The sequence below is a fragment of the Hylobates moloch genome, unplaced genomic scaffold, assembly GCF_009828535.3.
Source record: "Hylobates moloch isolate HMO894 unplaced genomic scaffold, HMol_V3 SCAFFOLD_14, whole genome shotgun sequence".
NCBI classification, from domain to species: domain Eukaryota; kingdom Metazoa; phylum Chordata; class Mammalia; order Primates; family Hylobatidae; genus Hylobates; species Hylobates moloch.
This window is the reverse complement of record NW_026652289.1, coordinates 10,512,537-10,537,811: the sequence shown is the minus strand read 5'-3', so window position 1 is coordinate 10,537,811 and position 25,275 is coordinate 10,512,537. Positions and strand designations below refer to the sequence as shown.

The 25,275-nt window shown below is 39.4% G+C and overlaps 1 protein-coding gene across 1 annotated transcript in view; it reads right to left on the bottom strand.

Moving 5' to 3' along the window:
• RUNX1 (RUNX family transcription factor 1) overlaps window positions 1-25,275 on the bottom strand; it is a 1,082,664-nt gene that overhangs the window by 748,285 nt on the left and 309,104 nt on the right. The window contains exon 2 of the mRNA XM_058427503.1: window positions 14,316-14,585. The gene's annotated coding sequence lies outside the window, so the exon portion shown is untranslated. The remainder of the gene's footprint in view (window positions 1-14,315; window positions 14,586-25,275) is intronic.

Sequence of the window (25,275 nt, the reverse complement as noted above, 5' to 3'; positions counted from 1 at the left end):
TAAAACTAGCCAGTCCAAGTTAATTCATTCAATAAGCATGCACTGTGAGTCCATTCTATACTAGGCTTGCAGATGCTACAATAAGCAGCATGGTCCCTGCCTTCAAAACATTTGTTATTTAATGATAAAAAATGATTATATTTTCAGCATTGTCAAAACCTATGAAGGGTCTGAAATTATAGCCTACTTGCAAGCTAACAAGTTAGTCCGCCACAATTTCATGGATGCTGGTAGAAGACAGGAGACTCCTGGGTCAGAGACAAAGAACTTCATTACTCACAGCACAGCAGGCAGCATGAAGTTTGCATTTACTTTGGTTTCCCTTACCCCTCAACCCTTGCAGAGGTGGGGAGGAGAAGCCCAAGTGGAGGTTGCATACACAGTGAGTTTGTGTCACAACTGAGGAGCTACAAGCTTAGAAAATCCAAATCTTCATAAAGGGCTGCAAGCAAACCTGCCGAACCCTTTGCCCCAGCAGGATACATTATCTCTATCATCCAAGGATGTGCACAAAACAAACATTCTTGAAAAGATAGTCCAGAAAAAAATGTAGTTACTGTTCTTCTTATAAGACATGCAGAACCATGAGGGACCTTGGGGAATTGTCTCCCTTAAAGCATTTACCACCTGTCAGGAATTGTCGTAAATTCAGATCTCACTTCATCATCACAGCCACTCCACTTGACATCCCACTGCCTATCCTGCAGTGTAAGAAATGGATGCATGCCTCAACTTCAGGCTCAGCAATACATAAATAAAAGTGGCCAAAGAAATTGGATTCAAATCTGATTCCAAGTTGTGACCTGCATCCTCAAGAAGCTTGTCCATCTTCTTATGGGAGGACAATCAACTGTCCAAAAGATGTATATTTTCCAGGTACATAGGTAGGAGTTTTGTCAAAGACAGGGTGATATTTACCACTCACCTCCTGACATGACCTACCTAAAACAAAACAAAACTCACTCAGGAGGGTCCTGACTATGTACTCAGAGATTATACCCATGCACGGGTAACGATGGAAGTCATGAGAAAAATCTCAAACAGATTTAATAAGCTAAACCTCACAGGCAACTCTTTTCCTCCATGAAGGTATCTATCCTGGTCAAGGCATCAAAATGACCACAGTGTTACTGTAGCATGTATTTATCTGACAGGGTAGAACAACACCTTGAAATTTGCAAATTGAAGTATTGTAAACATAGGCAATTGCGATGTTTAGCTCATGTTTCTCCATTCCAGAAATAATTATTTACAGCCCTCCTAGGGCCAAGCTGATTCTGCCTGCCCTTGCGTTGTGGGCATTTTTGATTCACAGCCAGACCTGCCAAAAGCAGAGTATCTGAATGTTTTAACAGTGGGTTTCCTTTTTTTCAAAATCCGGGACATGTTTTGGTATTTAATAAAGCATAATGAATAGCATTGACTATGATACCTTCCCAAACCTAGACATTTTAATTTCATCATTCCATGTTTAACCTAGGAAACAGTGACTTGTCTAATGAATGTGCCAGTTTTATGCTTTGTGTTAATGTGACCTAAGTGAAATACAATTAAATTTTAAATTAACATATCCTTATAAAAATAACTTAAATCTTTATCTTCTCTAACTCTTCCTCTGAAGAGAAAATTATGCTTCTGCCCAAAAAGTAGCAAGTGGAATATGTGCCCAACTTCAGACTTGGCAGGGTGGTGTTGCCCTTGGATATCAGGAATATCTGGATGCAGGGACACGTTGATAGACTCCATCCCCATCACTACCCTCCACCAAAAAAGAAAAAGAAAATAAACACTTTAGGCTTTTTTCAGTTACCAAAAATGTGTGAATGGTGTTCCATGTCTGGTCTTCATCCTAACTTCAATTCCCACCCTCAACCCCAGGCCACCCCTCCACCTCAATTCCAAAGAACCTCCCTTAAATTCCCCCTTCAGCCAGTGGACAACACTGAGTGTTATTATGGGTTGTATTAGTCAGTTCTTATGCTGCTATAAGGACATACTCAAGACTGGATAATTTATAAAGGAAAAGGGTTTAATTGGCTCACAGTTCAGCATGACTGGGGAGGCCTCAGGAAACTTACGATCATGGTGGAAGGGGAAGCAAACACATCCTTCTTCACATGGCAGCAGGAAAGAGAACTGCTGAGCAAAAGGGGGAAAGCCCATTATAAAGCCACCAGATCTCGTGAGAACTCACTATCGCGAGAACAGCATGGGGGAAAATGACATCCATGATTCAATTACCTCCTACTGGGTTCCTCCCACAACATATCCAGAGATTACAATCCAAGATGAGATTTGGATGGGGACACAAAACCAAACCATATCATAGGTTAAATTGTGTCCCCCACCCCAAAAATGTGTATGTTGAAGTCCTAATCTTCAGTACTCAGAATGTGACATTATCTGGAAATAGGGTCATTGCAGATGGAGTTAGTTAAGATGAGGTCATTAGGATGAGTCCCTAATCCAGTATCACTGGTGCGCTTATAAAAAGGGGAAGTTTGGACACAGAGCCATGCACATGGGTGGGAAGAATCCCAAATGAATGGATAGGCAGAGGGTTGGAGAGATGCATCCACAAGGAACACCAAAGATTGCCAGCAACCCCCAGAAGCTGGAGGAGAGGCCTGGAACAGATTCTCCCTCACAGCCTGAGAGGAACCAAGCCGGCTGACACCTTGATCTCAGGTTACCGGCCTTGAGAACTGAGAGACCCTGGGTTTCTACTGTTTAAGCCTCTCAAGGTACAGCACTTTGTTATGGAAGCCTGAGCTGACTAATACAGGTGTCTTTATATCTCACTGAGGGAAAGTGACAGGAAAGTAAGAACTATTTATGTCCAAGGCTCCAGAGGAGTCAACCAGATTCTGGGGGAAAAGAAGGTACAATGCTGGCCTCTCCATGCAGCCTAGTCCCCAACACTTGTAGGGCCCAGGGCAAGATCTAAAGCACTCCCTCACCTATGTATCTACATGCTGTGACTCAGATAAACAAACTATTAAACAACATGTGTGTCTTGTCTCTCGACCTGACAATTACACCTTTACAATAGCAACATAGGAAAATAACTGAAACTGATCTTTAGACAACCAAGTACCTGCAAAATGTGATGATTCCTATTATTAGAGATGTTTAAGTGTTCTGTTGGTGGGTCAGCATCTTCGGTAGACTGATAAAATTAAAATGTACATGATTAATTAAATATTATATGTTTATTCCCTAACATTTATTTCTTTTTTTTTTTTTTTTTTTTTTTTTTTTTTTAGTAGACATAGTCTCGCTCTTTCACCCAGGCTGGAGTGCAGTGGCGCAATCTCGGCTCACTGCAGGCTCTGCCCCCCAGGGTTCACGCCATTCTCCTGCCTCAGCCTCCCGCGTAGCTGGGACTACAGGCGCCTGCCACCTCGCCCAGCTAATTTTTTGTATTTTTAGTAGAGACGGGGTTTCACCGTGTTAGCCAGGATGGTCTCGATCTCCTGATCTTGTGATCCGCCCGCCTCGGCCTCCCAAAGTGCTGGGATTACAGGCGTGAGCCACCGCGCCCGGCCTTATTTCTTTCATTTCTTTTTTCTTTTTTTCAGAGAGAGTCTCACTCTGTTGCCCAGGCTGGAGTGCAGTGGTGTGATCTCGGCTCACTGCAACCTCCGCCTCCCAGGTTCAAGCGATTCTCCTGCCTCAGTCTCCCAAGTAGCTGGGATTACAGGTGCCTGCCACCACGCCCGGCTAATTTTTGTGTTTTTAGTAGAGACGGGGTTTCACCGTGTTGGCCAGGCTGGTCTTGAACTCCTGACCTCAGGTGATCCACCTGCCTCAGCCTCTCAAAGTGCTGGGATTATGGGCATGATCCACCGCACCTGGCCTATTTATTTCATTTCACAGGTCTTTATAATCAAAGCTGTCACATAAAGTGCATTGCATTGACTGTAATACCACCTGAGACAAGACAGTTTTTTTATTAATTTCAATTTCAAAGAAACACTTTGTTCAGGCAGTAGTGAGCAGAATTATCAATAAACAGATTTAAAGTAGTACTTAAATTTGGAAACAACACATTAAATTTACATATCATCTTCAAATCGAAAATATTACAAAATTTTTTAACTTCATCCTATAGATTGCTATTACTTATATTTCTGTTTTCACCATTTCTTAAAGCAACATCTAAGTAATACATAAATATCTAAGGATATGTGAAAAATCATTTTCATGCTTTATACATGTTACATCAAACCCACCTATATACAAATTCAAGAATAATAGCAATTGTATAATGTTACAAAATATTTCTCAGGTAACACGAGCTCACCTATTAAGAACACCAAGCTAATTCACTGGTTCATGAGCACCCTTCCAAACCACAAATTGGAACACAAAGAGAAGCAAGAAGATGGATGTTTGGAACTATTAGAAAATGGTAATTCATACTGCAAGAATATATTGCCACCATATCTGAAAGACAGGACAAGTTCATTAATTTATTCTTTCTCTTACTTCTCCTAAGCTGTATCCATCTCCAAAAACAAAAGCAGCTAATACTATTGACAGATCAACTATAATATACTTGGGACATACTTGTACTAAAATATTATTCACCATTGATCTGAAATTCCAGTTTAATTGGGTATCCCTTGTTTTTATTTGTCAATAATAGACCCACAGTCTTTCATGGCATTTGGACTGTTATCTTTTGCTTTGAGGCGCAGAAGACAGAGGTGGAGAAGCATTTCCCTGAATGGTGTTAGTCGCTACAGTGGATATTTTAACATCTCAAGGTGCCTTTGCCTGTGCCCAATGATGGGTCCCTGAAGTCAGAAGTGCTCATCTGTTCTTTAAGGCAGGCTCACTTTCTGCCATCACAGGGAGCAGTCGTTATGCATACTCCTGTTGCCAGCTCTCAGTAAACCAATGCCATTCTCTTTCATTATTTCATTCGTACACATCTATTGTGTACACACCACGAGCCAAGCACTTCGTAAGGCACTTCCAGTGAGAAGGAAGAAGGCAGGACACCACAGACATGAGTGAGAAGGAGGCTACTGACCGGGCGCAGTGGCTTACGCCTATAATCCCAGCACTTTGGGAGGCCAAGGCAGGCAGATCACTTGAGGTCAGGCGTTTGAGACCAGCCTAGCCAACATGGTGAAATCCCGTCTCTACTAAAAAACAAATACAAAAATTAGACAGGCATGGTGGCACGCACCTGTAGTCCCAGCTATGCGGGACGCTGAGGCATGAGAACGGCTTGAACCCGGGAGGCGGAGGTTGCAGTGAGCCAAGACTGTGCCACTGCCCTCCAGCTTGGGTGACAGAGCGAAACTTCAGCTCAAAATAAAAAGGAGCCTACCACACAATTGTTGACAGTCTATCACAGAGAGTAAGAACATCAGCCAAAGGTGGCATCTGCAGAGATCAGACAGGGGTCATCTCAAAAGGGAACAGCCCTTAATTTCACCTTAGATGTAGATGGGTTTGACAGAAAAACAGGAAAACAAAGGACCGTGAATGTCCCATTGGAAGACATACTAGGAAACTGTCATGGAGCAAAATTCACACGTCTTAGAGATAAAAGTTGGTAAAACACAATTGAAGCTATTTCTTGTTAAAGCACAATTGAAGTTATTTCTTGTTTTCTTCAGTAATAGAAAAGCTGGACATTTTTCTTTAAAGAAATCAAACGCAATTATCCTGTGAAGACTCATAACACTAGCCAAGGATCAGGTTGGTCGCTTTCACGGAGCGGGAGTTTCGGCAGCTCTATTGTTCCAGCATTAGTAATGCATGAGACCTACCCCTGAGCACTGCCAGTTAGGGAAGCTCTGCAGAGATCTTGCACTGTGCCACAGATGGCCTTGTGCTTTTGGCAATTAAGCTGGAAATGCAAAACACGTTTTGTGGTTCAAATAATCTCCAGGAGACAGTTTCCTGGAAGTTTTAAGTCCTATTTCTCATATCACCTCCATCTAAATTGATGATTTCTACGATCTTTTCATCTACTTACACTAGTATGTTGTACCTATTTTTATTAAATGGTTCCATTACATAAGCCATTATGGGCTAGCTCCTTCTTGTTGCTAACCTCATGAGCCCACCCCACTTTCACATCAAGGATAGCATTCCTCAAGATGGAATTTGTTATGTTATCTTAGATCTATCTAAGATTTTCACAAATCACTTCACTAACACTTAACTATCAGAGACAGACACCCAGAATTCTACCAAAATCGTTGTGTACCCTCACATGAAGTGGTGTATAGACTGGTTCACAAGACAAGGAAAAAATGGAAAGCACTAAAAAGCAGGAAGAAAAAAACACAACATTCCAGAGGAGAAATTAGGAAAATTTTAAAATGGGTAAAAACTGGGGAAAGGATGGAGAGTGGCTGGAGAATGCCCTCTCGTGCCAACAGTCATTAAAAGACACAGCAGAAGAAGCCGTCATGGGCAGCACAAATCAGCCCCCATCCCACTTTTGAATCACAGAGAAGTTTGCAATGTCAAACGATATCCTTGTAATGTGTTATGAGAATTCTATCAGACCCTAGCTAAAGGTAGAAATGAACAGGTATTTATGAGAACAGCATCAGGGAGAGAACGTGGAGAACTGCATCACTACATAGTTATACAAGTGAATTGTCTAATACAATGATTAGAGTATTCCTTTCCGCTAGTTTCTACCCCACAATAGTTACTGTATCTGAGTTCTAAACTATTTTTATTTTATTCCCTCCTGTCCAATACTTGGCATTCACCTAAGCAGTCAGGAACATCTGCTGTATTTGTGACAATTATTCAGAAGGTATAAAACAAAATTATATGCAGCATGTAGCAGTGACATTTGATTGCAAGGGAGAGAATCCAACTAGAAATGTTGACTCACTGTGTTACCAAGCATCGTGAAAAGAGGCTGACGTTAGCCGGCGGTAGGCCAGTAATCATATGCCTACACCACATTAATTGCAGATAAGCCAAATTGCATTGCTAATTTCATTTGCATTTGCATTATCATTGTGTATTAATTACTACAGTTAGGCCACCAAAGACTAATATCCAAATCTGACAGCACCAATTCCCTGGATACATTTTATGGTTGCTGAATGATTATTGTTCAACAGTTTGCTGCTTTTGACAAACACAAAGCAACACAGGCTTCCCAGCCCTGAAAGAATGAAGGAATAAATGAAAGAATATCAGGCATGGTCTGATCCAGAGTTCCATTCCGGCTCCAGGCATATGGTCCTTGCTCAAAGATAAAACAGCCATGTTTCCCAGGAATTTCCCTGTTAATGTGTGCTGTTTGAAAAGAGGTCAGGGTCAACTAGGTATGGGAAATACCAGGCTAAACAAACATGGGCCCTATTGCAGACCTTCTTAGAGCCTTTAATATGTTATCATACACTGTGACTCTCGGAGAGGGAACAGAGTTTGCAGCATTCCCTAACACTTACTTGACGTCTAGTCCTTTTCCTCACTGCAAATCTTCTGGAGTCATTGTTTCCCAGGAATGCACTTTTGAAAAAGCTGAATTTGCATAATATAACTGTAACCAGAACCATGGGCATTCCATAAAAGTAAACATAAGTCATATGCTAGAAACATTCTACTGTACTTAATAGAAACTCACAGTCACCTGTCCGCAATATCCAGATAACCCTCCTGTCTACATTGTGAGTCTAATGTTCCCCGGATTTCTGCAAATTACTGGGGACTTTCATTCTCCTGGACACTTCTGGCCTAAAGCCCCAGGTTCCAGTGAGCTAGGAATCTATGGAACATCTCTTTTTCCCGCACACACTGTCTCCTTCCAACCTATGTTAAGTCAAGTATGCAATCCTCCTCCATTCCTAGATTTCCACCAAAACCGAGCAACTAAATAAACAAATCCTTTCATGAGGCTTGTTCAATTCTGCGGAGGCATTTGGAGGTTATACTGCAGCAATGCAAGCAACCTGAAATTGCATCAGACACACTTGTGCTTTCTTCTTTCAATGCTTTATTGAAATATAATTTACATATCATAAAATTCACCTGTCTAAAGTAGAGAACTGTGTGGTTGTTAGTATATTTACAATGTTGAAACACTCCTGTTCTTAACTTCCTCTATAATTTCTGACCAATTGGGCTCCAGTTTTCTTCCTCTCTTTCTCTGTATCTCTGTAACCCTCAAATTCAATTTCTTTTTTTTTAGTTTCCATAGGTTTTTGGGGAACAGGTGGTGATTGGTTACCTAAGTTCTTTAGTGGTGATTTGTGAGATTTGGTGCACCCACCACCGAGTATATATGTGCCTTTGCACCCTCAAAGGCATATATATATACACATACATATATATACACACACACACACATATATATACACATATATATATAATGACAATAAGGCAAACAATTGACACTATTTGAGAAGCAAGGTTAACAAAGACACACACACACACACACACATATATGTGCCTTTGAGAGTGCAAAACATAAGAACGACACAATGAATGGACTTGGGGGAAAGGGTGAGAGGGGAATGAGGGATAACAGACTACACATTGGCTATATACATATATCTATATGACTACTATTCAGATTCAATTTCTTTCTTTTGCAACCCTTTGGCTTTCTTGTCTGCAGCCAAACCCATGCCCTTTGAATCCCATCTCAACTCCAAACAGCTTGCCCGGGTAACTTTCTAAATAAAGACAGGGCTCTTCCTGAGAGACATTCAGATGTCAGACATTAAAATTAAAAAAACAAACAAGACATAAAAATAAGAATAAAGACTTCCTTGCACTGGCCTCTCCCCTATGGAAGCCTCTCCATGACTTGGACCAAATCGCTTCTGGCTTCTGCGTTAGCAGCCCAATGCCCTGCGGGGAGTCCCTGATTGCTGCTGCCCTTGCTCATCCTTGATGCAGGTGGTCATTTCACCCCTCCCTCCCTTTGTGAGTGTCTTTATATAGTGCTCCTGACCAGAATGCAGCAATATAGCTGCTTCTCACTGCCTGCCACTGCTCAGTCCATCCCTTCCACCTAGTTATGTCCTTCAGATAAAGTTTCCATAAGACCCCAACAGAAAGCCTGGTTCAGACTCCACAGTGATATCATTCTGGCCTCTATCCCAAAAAGCAGGGAAGATGCCATCCATCATTCAAGCATGAGTAACCAATTCCACAGAGGAGGCAAGTTCAGTGTTTCTGTTTGGTTAAAGCCATGGCCATCTCAACAGCCATGGCCCAAATATTTTTAAACAAAGTAGGGAAGGAGGAAAAGAAATCAGAGGAGAAATAGTAATGGGGTTCAGGATGCTGCACAATGGGCTTTGGACAGGCCAGGTCAGATGTGGGGTGGAGGTAAGAGGAGAGCCTCAAATGTCTTCAACAGCCACAGAAGCTAAAGAAAGCACAGGAAGGCCTGTCCTTCAGCCCCCTCCCTAGGGATTTCCACTGGTGGTGAGTAAACAGCTCAATTGCAAGATGTAATTATGAGTTCACTGTTCAGGAGACACCTAGAATTCTTTCCAGAAAGGCAACTCTGCCAAGATTTTACCCCCATGTTATCACCACCATCATACTAAGCTATCCACATTTGCATTTGACCCACAGGCTCCCTGTATTCTGTGTGTGCTCAATTCCTGCATGTTCTGCAGAGGCCATCTAAAACTAGGTTTTATTCACTTCTCACCTTGCAGCATTTGGTTTAAGGAACTTCAGCTTTCTTGTATGTTTCATCACAAATCTTCATGGTTTAGATCCTAGGAAAATCTCCCTTCAACACTAAGATCAAATAGGTGGAAGCTGTCAACATGCAGTAAAGTGGCATTGAGAGGAAGCCAAGGTGGTGTAAAGGAGTTCCTTGTAAATCCACAGTGTATGTACATCATGGCCTCGCTTCTCAGAAAATGACAATTAGGCAAATAATTGACACTATTTGAGAAGCAAAGTTAACCAAGACACGGGAGTTGGAAAGGCGCCTGTACGGATACTGCTGGCCCCCCACAATAATTCCATATTTGACGGGCATGTGGCAGTCCAGAAAACAAGCACATTTTCTTCTTTACAGCTGGGCAGCTGATTTGCAAATGGGCCTTTATATCTCCAAATAACAAAATAAACACGTGTTTGGATTGTAAGGCAATGCCATATTGTTATAAAACATTCTAAGTGTTTGACTCTCAATTTCTGAGCTTATCTTGGAGCAGATGGTCCCATAGAATGTGAAAGGAAGAAATGTATAAAACTTACAGGTCATGCCCCAAAAGAGGAGCCCATGTTCTCCCTTGCTCCTTCACACTCCCCTTCTTGTTGACTAGAAAGCAGCTTGGCCATGAGCCACCGTGGACCACGCAAGTGTGACCAACATGCTAGGATGATGGACAAACAAGACAGAAGGATCTTGGGCTCCACTGACTTCACTGAGCAAATCTGCCATACCAGCTTGAACTTTTGCACTTCTATCTGGGAGACTGTTACACTGGTCACAAGGGCAAATCTATATTCTTAGCAATATGTGAACTCTGGATCAAACTATTTCAGGGGGTATCTGTACAGACATGGATGTCTGAGCATACACACCAGCACTAAAAGTATATCAAAGTCTAAACTGACTCTATGTCTCAACATTTGGGCAACACGCTTTTGAAATTCTGATTGGTTTGGTACCTTAGTAAAAACAGAGTGAAAAATTAACTGTCTTTCTCTCAATGTGGGGACAGGCCAATGTCTCCCCTGAGCTTTGCCAGCCATTTCACAAAGACACACCTCAGTCATAAAAACATGTGATTATATGTATCCTAGAAAACAATGTTCAGTAATAAAGTGGCATAAAGGAGCATATGTTTTTTAGGGATTTAGAAGGAATTTTATAATGATGCTTATATAAAATAGTGAAGCAAATTTAGAGAAAACAGCACCTTTGCAAATGTTTCCACCATTGGCACACTGACCATTGACAAGATTCAAAAATGTGTTAGATTTGGACTGGACAAACATTGAAGTCAATTTAAAAGCACTTTTTTTTCGGTATTTCGAAACAGTGAGCTGTTTAAAAAAACGTCTTTAAAAGAACCCTATTACATTGACAATTTAATAAGCTCATTCGTTTACAACTGGTTGTTGTTTTTTTTATCCCTAATGTGCTTTTTTAAAGTGATATCTCATTTATTTTAAGCCTGGAATAGAGCTTTCTCTGCATTTGAGCAGTCCAGGATGGAGCTACTGAAAGAAAGGTCTGTGACCAGTGAGATCCAGGAAGTATTTGTAACCAGTCTGCATCAAGATAAGCACAGAGACTGGAAATTAAGTACTTAGAAAGTTTTATAGCAATATAATATAACCATGACATCCAAATGCATGACTGACTTTCTAATCATTAGTTTTCATCGTATTTTACCAAAGCATCAGTTCTCAACAGATTGGAATTTTTTTTTAAATGGCCCTTCACCAAGATAGCAATGGTCTAGTAACCAACTTGCAGATATAAAGACCCATTTACAAATTTGCCTGCAGCTTTCTATGCCTCCAATCACACACAACTGACATCAAAACTTCTTACATACACAACAAGCACATTGCACGAGCTAGTGCCCACAATAAAAACAAAGCCAGAACTTATTCACATATTATTGCCACCTGACCATACAGCAAGACTGTTTCAACAGACACATTTGCAAATCATAGTTTTATAATAACATAAGAATTGGGCAGTAATTATTTTTATAAGAGAAAACAACTTGTATTTGTGTGTGTGCATGAGTATGAGTATGTGTCTCCATCATATAAACAATAATCGCCCCCGTGTCTTCTCCATTTTGTCTTCGATTCTGGTTCTTAGGATTTTCTCCAGGTGTTAGTAGCTACACCTCTGGAAAGGGTCTTTTGTTAATACCAAAAGCATTTTGATTTATTTCTTTGGAAAAAAAAAAAAAAAACAGAAATGAAAGCATGCCCTCTTTTAAACTGGAAAGCTTTATTTTGCCCCTGGAGAAAAGCAGCCTGGTTAAATGTCTCAACTTATTGTTATTATTATTTTATTGAGCAATAAACTAAAGTGTGATTGAGCCACCAGTGACTCGGATATATTGTTAAGCTTGGAATCACATGGTTGAATGACTGGCTGGCCCAGAACGTGGGCGATTCAAATGATTCAGAAGACAAATGAGGCAGGAGCAAGAATGTCTCACACCAATACAAACCCAATTAACGTCAACAAAATCCTGCAAAATTTATTGTTGCTTGGCCTCTGAAAATGGTGGAACCAACTCTTTTCCTGTGCCTGCAGGGCAAATTCATTAGATGGAAAACGGCATTTTGTTAACCATGAAGTTCAGTAACATAAACAAGGAGTCAGTGCCATGGTCCTTGAGACACCTGCAGAGGGTCAACCGCAAAGGAGGGAAGGAAGAGAGAGATGCTGATCTTGCTTTACAATGCCCATGAGTAGTGACACAGTAGGTGTTTCATAAATAATGTCTTCTTAAAGTCACAGTCCAGGATAAAAATGATATATCTGACTGTCATTCAGTTCGTTAAATAATGATCATATATAAAGAGAGAAAGAGAGGGAAGAGAGAGGAAGGGAGGAAAAAGAGATTGATATTTTGCCTGCAAGTTCACCAAAGGCTACCATGTTGGTTTGTGCTTGTTTTTTTGTTTCAGTTTCTTAAGAGTGATTCACTTGTGCTGATTCAACTTGAACCATGTTTGCATCAGATGCTCTTAAGCCCACAATTGACAAATCTAAGAGTGGTCATGAAACAAAACAGACCTCACTGGCCCCAAAGTCATCGAATCTACAATTTTGACCTTTATGCTATGTGCCCACAGAACTGGACGACACTGCTGAATTCATGTAACCCTAAGCGCTGTGAAACGCTCCATCACTGTGCTATTTGACAGCAAGGATGGCGCCACTTCTGAGATAACTCATGCCGCAGAGCTCAACAACACACGCCTTGTTCAAAGTAGAGATGATGGGCGTTGAAAGGGCCATGACACAGAGGGCTTTTGTGTGATCGGACTTATTCTGTGTGGGGTAATAGGAGTGTCATCTGAAGAGTGGTTTGGCTGGATAAGACCACGAAAAAAAAAAGTACCAAACAATCAAAAAGCTTAATCATGGATTATCAAGAAGACCATTTTCCCACCCACATTTGATTCTGAATTCAATCAAACCCTTAATGACTCATATGAGGATTTCAGGGTGTTCTATCAAAAATCTGCTGAAATAGACCCAAAACATAGAAAAATATTAAGGTGAAATATTATCAGTACCAGAAATATTATCAGTACCAGAAAAAGTATCTCCAATACTTTTTCTCAGTTTTCAGTTTCTTATGATTATGATGATGATTCCTTTGTGCTGATTCAACTTGAACCATATTCATATCAGATGCTCTTATGCCCACAGTTAACAAATCTAAGAGTGATCATGAAACAAAACGGAATTCAGAAAGCAAGAAAGTATCTCCAGTACTTTTTCTCTTATAAAGAACATACCATTTGTTGGGTAAGCTACTGAAGCTAGATGCAGCCCACCATGGAAGCAGGAAAAAAATCTACTTAGCCACTGAATGAACACTTACCGATGTGCCTGGCATGGTGCAAGGCTCATATGGTGGAATTTATTTCTTCATGCTTTTATTTTGTTTCCATCTTTAGTAGTGATCAGAGCTATGAAGAAAATCTTGGAGGGTAACAAAACAGAATCACAGAAGGGAATTTTGTTTCATTTAGAACTGGGGAGAGCCTATTTGAAGGAGGGCAGTCACATGAGATTTAAAAGATAGTGTTTGAGCTACTGTGACTCCCAGTGTCTTTTAACTTTGTATTATTACTGAGACCCACAAAAGAAATTCATAGGTGACTGCTGGTCCTGGATTTTTAGGGACAACCAAGATTGACATGTGATTAATTTTCTGAAGACAACTAGATTCTGGCCATGACAAGGGGCTTCTGGGATGAAAAGCTAGGACCACAGAGGGCCAGGGGGGAAAGTGGGAATGAGACCAAAAACACCAATGGAACCAAGAATCAGTGAGGACAGAATAAGAGAGAAAGGAGGGTCAGAGAGCAGGCAACATGGCCTCTAAGAAGTTCAGGTGCAGAATGAAGGACATTGGGGGACTATCTGTCCATTAACCTGCCTGGAGCCCTCTTCGTATTCTCCTAGACACCTGAAACTATTCTGCAGCGTTTTTCTTTGCTGATTTAGATGTTACAAAAAATGTAGAGTTTCACTGCTGATTTTTCTCCAGACCATTTGTGCATTCTTGCTCCGAGCACCCCAATCCAAAATCATTGTCAGCTGAGACCAAACTAGCTGCTAAACTACTTACCAATGTATTCAGTCTCCACGGCATCGATCCCGGCAGAAATGCAGATCAGCTTTTCCAGGGCAAACCTCCCTCCTGAAGAAGTGAGTCTAGGCCAGAAACTGCCGCCTGGAGGAATCCTGAAGTGCCCCCCGGATGTGTAGGGTCTTGGTTGTCACATAGTGCCTTTGACACATCACAGTCAGGGGTCCGTAATCTGCTGCCTCCAGCAGTAAGATAATGATGTTGTAGTTTCTCTTCTCTTCCTCTTGCCCACTAGAATTTACTTGGATCCTAGTGAATAAAGACGGGAGAGGGGAAATCAGTCCTGCCCATCACCTACTAGCGTCTACCACCATTTTGGAATAGCTGGGCTCTGCAGATGTGTAGACGACAAGGTGCATACCAGTGCCACATGAGCCATGTTTCAGGACCAGCCAATGGTCAGGGCACACAGCGTAAAGTGAGAGAGAGGAACCAAGGCTGGAGGGCTCAGGGCACATGCCGCAAAACTACAGACACTAAAGGGATTGGAGCCCTGTTAAATAAAGCGAACCCTCTTTTCCATAATTTCTTTCTCTTTATATCAGCTTTGGCAATTGTCCCCACGACAAGAAGGAGCCTAGCTGGGGCCACTCTGCAAATTCATGAGGCGGGGAGGCATCCAAGCTGGGCATATGCATGATTATTACAGGAAGAGGAAAACATCTGAACTATTTAGCATCTCACAGTTCAAATGGGGCGATTGCTGAGACACTGGTGTGGAAGAGACAAATGGGGTGGGGAAAATTTTCTAATCTTAATAAAATCTTTTTGCTTTTTCCAGTAAGTAAAGGAGTGAGTGATGACGTGTCTGACCCTTCTTTAATATCATCAACTGGAGCGAGAAAGACCTGAAAGAAAATATTTAGAAAAAGAGTGTTCATATTATGCCTTGCCTGTGCTATGCCTTAATAAATTCTCTCATTAGCAATAAGCCAATTCTATATAAACAATGTTTTCTCAGCAGGCAACAGCAAGTTAATAAGGTACTCTTAACACTCATTAAAGCTCACATGCTTCAAGAACATGCTTAGAAATATTGTGGGTTTCCTGGCTCTCGGCACACATTTCAATGGGGAATAAATGGGTGCATGGAATACAGTGAAGAGCAAGTTCCTTCAACAAGTTCTGTCTTTTCCTGCCACTGCTCAGTAACAAAGGAAGCAGTGAGTAAAACAATTATTTGGGCTTTACCTGGAAACAGGAAAAGACCAGACATCTAAAATTAGAGAAAATGTACATGTCAGAGGCTAATTCAGAATTTTTTAAATGACTTTTTTGTTACTCTGGGAAGATGTTGTAAGTTTTTTTTGTAAACAAATGTCACTTTTGAGGCAGATGGAAAAGTAATCTAAATTTAGAAAATGTAAATCATTATTAATTGACCTTAGTTATAAGAGAAAGTTTTTTTCAAAGATCTGCTAACTTCAACTCCAAACTGGACACAACCGCTTCCTGTAACTTACTTCCTTTAACTCCCCAATCAGCTACAGTAATTTTATTTGCCTTTAACCAAAACTTGTTAGAAACAACCTGCACAATTATTTCTCTTTCCTCATCCTATTTGTTTTTGGTACTTCTGTGGGAAAATGTGACCAGTGTTGGCAAAACAACACAAGAAACACCTCTCAATTGTTTTCTGGCATTATTAACTTGTTACTGTTACCAGCAACTCTGCATCTCCACAACTATCAATAGAGTTTATTGCTTGTTTCTTTACTTAGATTGATTGACATTAATAGGGTGAAATGTAATGACTTACAGTCAGTATTTTGGAATAATAAAAATTATTAATTTGGAAGTTCTTTGCAATATTCTATATAGTTCAAAAGCCAACATCTAAAAATATATACTGCATGGAGAAATATAACAATTTAGTTTCAATTATAAATTAAATACATGTAAACTTCTTAAATCATTCTTATAATTGGCAACTGTAAATCAGTTGCCAGGATCTTTCAAGAATATTATTTAAAGCCATATAGTATAGAAATGTTTTCTATTGATTAAAAATAGATGTAGATAGAGATTCCATACTAGATGCTTACTCACATCTTCATTTACCTACTTTTTCTTTCTCTTATGAAGCAAAATTGTTTTTACAAAATAGGATTGTTACTCCCAGGCTCCTCTAATGACTCATTATGATCAAAATGACAAACTTAGTAGCTTTAACTTTAATTGGTTTGATACAATCAGTGCTTTAAGTTGGTAAGTAGATTCACTTCTCCATATATTTCACATGTTAAAAGGTTACTTTTATTTTTAATAAAAAGAAAATAATTGTGTTAGTTTCAATAAAATTACTTCCTTTTTCCTTTTCAACTTCTGCATTCCTTCTTTCATTTGATGTTATGTACACTTCCGGTATTGCCAACATTTTACAGTTTCAGTGCCCTACTGTGAACATACTTATTTTTAATTTGAAGCAAATTGAAACACATTTTAAGAGTTGAAAGTTCACATTCTCCTTTCAAAAAACTCAGTGCACTTCAGTGTGCCACAAAGTCAGAGCTGATCACCACTGAGTTAGAGGTCAAATTATTTGTATCCAAATTAGGATTTCTCATCTTTCTTTCTAAAAATTGTCTGTATTCTGAAGTTTTAATAGGAAAAAAAATCTTATTTTTATGATTGTGTTTCTGGCAATTAAATAATTTTTGAGCCAAAGGGATACTTTGGCTCAAAAATTAAGAATAAGAAAATCGAGCTCTAGTACATATAATTTATCACGTGGCAAACAAGAAAAATATAATACTGAATTAACTGACAATTAACTCATTAACAATATTCCTTTGTTCAGTGTCTGTTATGTTGTTATTGGGAATCCAGAAATGCAAGTCTATTCAATAGAATTTTTAAGAAAAAAAGTTAAGTTTTATATTCTACTCTGAGATGTTCTGGCTGTACTGTCACCTGTCCTAACTGAAACAAGGGTATTTAACATCACTTTTAATATAAATACATTTCATTGACATTTAAGTTATTATCAAGCTGCTGAAGGGCCTAAGAGTTGTTACTCCTTTACTTCAAAAGAGAACATTCCTGGTGATGATGTGCCCAGCAACCACACTCACGTGGTTTTGATTTTTATTCCTTCTTGTCTTTATAATTTTTACTTTGATTTCTTTCATATGGACACAGAATGACTTAGCAGTGTGACTTTTTTTCTAATTCATTCATTTGGCCATTCTAAATCTTTCATTAAGCATCTGATATATAGTCATGTAGTTTATTTAAATAACTAGGCAGTAGTGCAGGATACTGAAATTAATCCCAGCTGTGTCACTACTTAGCTGAGTGACCTTGACTTTGACCTTGCTTAACCTCAATTACCTCACCTGAAAATGGGGACAATAATAATGATTATATAGGATTATTCAGAAGGTGACATGAGATAAACATAATTAAAGCACATTGCCCTGTGCCTAGCGTATTGTAAACTCTCAAGAAATAGTAGCCACTACGAAAGATAAAAGCGAGTTACTAAAAAGCTATAAAATTACATGAATTTAATTGTAGAACTTACTAGAAAGGCATTCATTATGTAAAAGAAATCTTAGAATAGAAAAAGGAGCCTCAAATATTAACATGAGTGAAGACAACAGGGACTGTTTCAGTATGGCCAGAGTAATACTGACATGGAGCCAGTATACTGATATTTATGACATTAAGCCCTTCTTGTCCCACCAGAATTCTGGGCAGCTCTCTGGGATTGAAATACATTCTGAACTTACTAAATGAGTTGAGAGGCCCCACAGTCAAGTTACCTTTGAATCCTTAGTTGTGAAAAACTTGGTGTTGGAGCTCCCAGACTGTATAGTTTAGTTAATGCCTCCCCTATTTTGCTGTAGTATTTTTTTCTGAATTATTTGTGCTTTGTTACTTTCCAATCACATACAACTATGTTTATTTTACTCCTCCCAATGGATGTGCCATGATACAGTATTTCTTTACTAACAAGCTTTTACATCTTAAACACTTTTAGGGTACCATGTACCAAGGGAAAGAAGTACTTTCCACTCATTTGCCTTTTAGCATTTAAGTTTTCTTCTTAGCTATGTATCAAGTAAGAGCATTTGGTATAGCCCAAGCCCCAGAACGGGTAATGAGTTCTTTTATTTATTTAAAATATTTGCTGCATTTGTTTAAATATCAAATAAATCATTAGTAATTTACTGTTCATTACATATTTCAACCAAGAAGAAAAAGAAAAACAAGTATGATCATATTGTGAGGTTTATATGATAAAGAGTAAACTGAACTCTTGATTTACCATAGAGAAGTGTTATACAGAAAGCATGATCATCCATCTCCATGGGTAAGTTTTTTGACTGTTCATAAAATTTGCCAAGCTTTCCTCACATCATTAAGGTATGAGTCAAATTCTAATACAAGAAATCACCTGTTTTCACCTCAACAATTTTATCCTGACTTTTATTTATAGCCATGTGAATGTCTTCCAGTCCCTACATCTCTCCTCAACCAGATTAAAAAAGAAAGAGAGAGAGAGAGAGAGAGAGAAAAAAAAATCCCTTTCACTGCATCCCCACAAAGCAACTCATGAAGTTCATCATCTGTGAAGGACAGAAAAGGCAAATTAACAGTCAGACTGAAAAGGGAACAGGCGGCATCTTGACGTCTCACAGAAGCAGTTTTGGATGTGCTTCCTTTCGTGGTTCCCAGTCCCAAGTGAAAGTTCCCAAGCACCTTCTTAAGCGAGTTTCATGTTGGCAAAGTTTGTCACGAGTCATGTGTATTATGTCAGTCGATTTTTTTAAGCCTAAATGAAATTAATAGCATCATGCATGACTTACAATAAACCCTAATGAAACGTTCAGAACTGTTTAAAAAGCTGTAGCAGGTTTTTAAGGAAATTGGTTGCCTGTATTTACTCTTTGAATTAAGTGTTAAAGGAAAACAGAATAATGATATATAAAACCCGGGTTTCCTGTAACAACAATAATTATGATAACTAACATCTGTATATGGCTTTACAGTTTGCAAAGTGCTTTCTCATACATGACCTCATTTAGCAGAGTGGAAATGTTTAATGATCCCAGTTCCAAACTGCCTTTCATTAATAGTATATATATTATATTAATAAGCACATTTAGAAGAAACTATCTTCATAAGCACTCTGCTAAGTGTGAACAAAAGCCTGATAAAGAGATGCTGAAATCCAATATCAACCCCATAAATCAAATAAACATCAAATAAAATCTGTCAAACACTTCATAACATTGTGTGCGTGTCATCAAACTCAAGGCAAATCCTGCTGTGTCACCTCAAAATGATGAAGAGAACTAAGGTGTGAGAGCATGCTGTTAGAAGTTTCATTAAAGCCTTATTTACTAGTTCAGAACGAATTTACATTGATCTTTTAAACTATTGCTAACCACAAGTGCATTAAACCTAAACAGTCTTCATTTACTGAGAAATAAATGTGTCAGCAGAACCATGACTTTTGTCCAATGTTGTTCCGGCATTTAAGGCATTTAATTCACAAAGGCTCAGTGTTAAGCTTTTTATTGCTTGTTGTGCTAAAGCATGTTCGTTTAATTGCAAATATATTTCCTTCCTGCATCATTATCAAAATTGTTATCTTAAGGAAATATTGTTTTTAAATAATCTGCTGGAAAACCAGTGTGGTACGTGGGCTTATTCAGAATAATTGTTTCCTGCTACAGATAGGTTAGCAATTAAGTGGTAACATTGCTTAAACAATTTTAAAAGGAGGTGAGGATAAAAGGAGTTGGATTGTGCTGATCCGAGTTATAAGAAGCTCTGGCATTTTTGTGGAGTCAACATGCACTCGTGGCTGATTTAATCAATACCTCACTGTTTATGTTTTTAAAGAACTTTGTTATTGGTTCCAGGGCCTAATCTAATAAATAAGCAATTGCAATGTATTGTATAATTTTGTGAGACGTAAATTATGTCAAAAGTCACCTTAGTCTTTCTGTCTTTGAAATGGAGACAAATGTCTTGAATTTGACTTTGACCTTGACCTTTTCCTATATTAACTTAGGAAAAGACTTGAATTCAGGCTTCAGATTTTAAAAATTCCGGTAACACTATTATGAGGACACCCATACTAAAGACAGAAAATTAGGGGGACACTATTTTAAATAAGAAAAGAAACGGCAATACCTGACTTCAGATACTCCAGAGATTACATGCATTTCTTAAAATTGTTTTTCAGTAGCTAAATACAACAGACATGAGGTTTCCATTTCAGTGGGTGAAAAATTATTGACAGTACTCCCACTAAACCCACACTAAATAAGTTGCTTCATGTTGTCCATTACATGGGACTTTAAAAATGCTCACTAAAAGATAAATCCTTTGCTTAATTGTATTTAAATTCAAGAAAAGAGCAACTCTTTACTGAAGAGATGAACATAAAGGCACTTTTATGAGTATTCATTATTCCTGGAGCTACTTACATTGATAACTAGAAAGCAAACCACAATAAGCCAAGCTTCCAATGGGAAGCAACCAAGGTAACCCACATTTCGATATCACTGTCCAGCCAAAAAAAATCCCAGAAACTGACTAGATATTGTTCTATTTCAAAAGAAGTGAGGACTCCTTCTTGTCTCTATTATGACATGTAATTGTGTCTCAGTTTATTTCAGGGGAGAAATAATTTAAAAATGAATGGCAGTGCGAGACTCAAAATGGGTGGGCCCCTGCAGGAGACCAGTGAGCAATTAGCCACATCCTGCACGGCCAGACCGAGTGACACGGGCAACACAAGGGGATAAGTAAGAGACAGAAACAGGTAACCACTCCCTGCCTTCATCCACCAGTCTGTGCTCTCAGGGAAATGCCCTCTCTGCCATGGGGATCGGGTGCTGGCAAGGGGAAGCATGGCATTCTGAAGGTACAGATGGGACCCACCCCAAACTTCAATGATGCATCTTAAACCTGGACTGCTGTGCAGCCAGGAGGGCATCCGACTTGTCTAGGGCATTTTCTATTCTTTCCCTGCAGAGCTAATGGGGCCAGGGGGGTCCAGCAATGGGATGGAAATGGATAGCAGCCATTAAATAGGTACAAGAAAGGGATGTCCGTGTTGGGAAGTCGGCTGCATCTCTGAATCCTTTCTCTCAAAGAATGACGGTGTTACCTTGACACGATATGGACATCCTCCCAAGGCTTTGCACGCATGAATCTTTTAACATGTTCTTCTCTCGCCGCAACCTTTTCCCGTTGTCACTCTCCTCCTCTCACAGGTCCCTCATCGTTATAAGTATTGCAATTCTGGAGCACTTGTGTGCCCTTCCAGCGGCTTCGGGGCTCCTCTCTCTTCCCTTACCTTCACACACCTCCCACCACTTTCTTTTTGAGCAAACACTACCTGTGGTTTTCTAGCAGTTTCCACCATCCATTTAGGTACTCCAAAGTGTTGGGTTATTGTTTTAAATGCCTTCTTGAAATCAAGACCAAATTCCTTTCTGAGGTCAAAGCTCAGCTTTATTCTTGGCCACAGTGACCTAATACTCAGCAATCTTCTGCCCTCCATAAAAGCAAATGGCATGCACTAAATTGTGCTGCATGGTAGTAACCCTTCGCTGCTCCAGAACTGCAGAAATGGTCAGCTGGGTTTACCTTCTTTTGGTCTGCTCTTACCATAGCTTTTATAAGACACCAAGTACAGTCACCCCTCATTATCCATATGGGATTGGTTCCAGGACCCTGAGGATTATTTGAAAATGCTCAAATCCCTTATATAAAATGGCACAGTATTTGCATATAACCTACACACATCTTCTATGCAGTCAAGTGTTACTTAACAACTGGGAGGCTTCTGAGGGATTTATCGTTAGTTGGTTTTATCAACGGATGAATATCACACTGTACTTACACAAACCTAGATGGTATAGCCTACCACACAACTAGGCTGGATGGTACAGCCTATTGCTCCTAAGCTACAAACCTGTACAGCATGCTACTGTACTGAATGCTGTAGGCAACTGTAGCAAAATGCTACGTATTTGGGCATCTAAGCATATCTAAACACAGATAAAGTACAGAAAAAATAAGATAACATAATCTTAAGGGACCACCTTTATACATGCAGTCAGTTGTTGATCAAAAAGTCATTACAGGGTATATGACTCCACTTTAAATCATCTCTAGATTACTTGTAATACCTAATATAATGTAAATGCTATGTAAATACTTGTTACACTATATATTTAAATTTTTTATTATTTTTTACTATGTCATTTTTTTCTAAATTTTTTGATCTTCAGTTGATTGAATCCATGGATACAGAACCCACAGATATGGAGAGCTGACTGTAAATGCATTTTTTTAAGTTTGCATTCCCTGAAAATTCAGACACATTGCTTCTTTATATCACCTTCTATCTAATTCTTCTTTAAGAAAATCTTTGTTCAACGAAAATGTAGGGTCTCCTGGAGATGTTAGAGGGCAGAAAAATATCTGAGTACTTTCAAAAGTACAGTAAAGTTTCATTAGAAAACCTAAAACATCATATGCATTCTTTTTATGAAAGGTAATATCGATGCTGATGTTCAAGTTTCTGTCTTGATATCAACACAGAAGTCTTGGACTCATAGCTGGCAGAACAAGTCAGATTGGTAAATGTGTTTTATTTAGCATATGCAGCCTTCTTTATTTTTTTTCAGTGGATTTTTGACTGCCACACTTGAAAACCTGATGGCCTGACAACAGCGACAACATTCCCAGAGAATGGCTGAGCAGTCATTGTCCTCCACAGACTCAGCATGTGCTTTCTAGGTTTTCAGAATCCTAGCCCACTTATCTTGAATACAGAACCCACGCAACCCCTCAGGGTACTTTTCAATCCTTCATCAATCAACTTTTTAACAAATTAATACATTATTTGATGAACCAAAAAAATACATTTTTACTCATAAAGGGTTCTAATGTTCTAATTTTTCAATGTGCTTTTATACACATTTTCTTAATTATTCCAACCACCTCACAATCCAACGGCTATACCTATTTGCTGTTTTTGACAGATGAGGAAACAGGGTTGGCTCCTTTGCAGACCTGGCATATGACAGAAACCACGAGCATCCATCCAGGGCATTGAATGCTAACCTCATTCAAGCTTTGCAAGTCAAGGGCTGAAGAGTCATGAACCAACCCAACTGTTCACAAACAGTGCCCTTGTCCTGAAAATTATGCCGTGTGGTTTAAGCACAAGAAACTACTAGCAGCAGCATCTTTAAATATTTACAAGCCTCTAATATATGCATGTGTTTATGTTTTGGTCAGTTTGTCTAATTGGTGGGAGCTTGGTTTTTATAAATTCAGGATGCCTTCAATGCATGGGCTTTTTATTCACATCAAGAATTAGATATAGTCCCAGCTACTTGAGGGCTGGGGCAGGAGAATAGCCTGAGAGCGTGAGACTGCAGTGAGCTATGATTGTGCCACTGTTTGACGAAGTGAGACTCCAACTCTCTTAAGCACACATACACTGTGGGATACTATGCAGCCATAAAAAAGGATGAGTTCATGTCTTTTGCAGGGACATGGATGAAGCTGGAAACCATCATTCTTAGCAAACTAACACAGGAACAGAAAATCAAACACCACATGTTCTCATTCATAAGTGGGAGTTGAACAATGAGAACACATGGACACAGGGAGGGGAACATCACACACTGGGGCATGTTGGGGGGTGGGGGGCTAGGGGAGGGAGAGCATTAGAAGAAATAACTAATGTAGATGATAAGTCAATAGGTGCAGCAAACCACCATGGCACATGTATACCTATGTAACAAACCTGCATGTTCTTTGTTTACAAACAACCCCATCAAAACGTGGGCAAAGGACATGAACAGACACTTCTCAAAAGAAGACATTTATGCAGCCAAAAAACACATGAAAAAATGCTCATCATCACTGGCCATCAGAGAAATGCAAATCAAAACCACAATGAGATACCATCTCACACCAGTTAGAATGGCCATCATTCAAAAGTCAGGAAACAACAGGTGCTGGAGAGGATGTGGAGAAATAGGAACACTTTTACACTGTTGGTGGGACTGTAAACTAGTTCAACCATTGTGGAAGTCAGTGTGGCGATTCCTCAGGATCTAGAACTAGAAATACCATTTGACCCAGCCATCCCATTACTGGGTATATACCCAAAGGAATATAAATCATGCTGCTATAAAGACACATGCACACATATGTTTATTGCGGCACTATTCACAATAGCAAAGACTTGGAACCAACCCAAATGTCCAATAACGATAGACTGGATTAAGAAAATGTGGCACATATACACCATGGAATACTATGCAGCCATAAAAAATGATGAGTTCGTCCTTTGTAGGGACATGGATGAAACTGGAAATCATCATTCTTAGTAAACTATCGCAAGGACAAAAAACCAAACACTGCATGTTCTCACTCACAGGTGGGAATTGAACAATGAGAACACATGGACACAGGAAGGGGAACATCACACTCCGGGGACTGTTGTGGGGTGGGAAGACGGGGGAGGGATAGCATTAGGAGATTTACCTAATGCTAAATGATGAGTTAATGGGTGCAGCACACCAACATGGCACATGGATACATATGTAACAAACCTGCACATTGTGCCCATGTACCCTAAAACTTAAAGTATAATAATAAAATTTTAAAAAATTAAAATCAAAAGCTAGAAAAAAACCCTGCATGTTCTGCACATGTATCCCAGAACTTAAAGTATAATAAAAATATATAGAGAGAAATATAGATAGACATTTTTCAGCTATAACCTTATCCAGCCTCTTTGCCTACTATGAATTATAATAATTATAGTAACCATTTCATTAATACTGAGCAGTAAGTGGAACAGGTCCCACTAGAAAAAAACTAAAAGAGAGTAAGACCAAAATTATACATTATAATGGCATCATTTCAGGAGCGTATGTAAGGAATA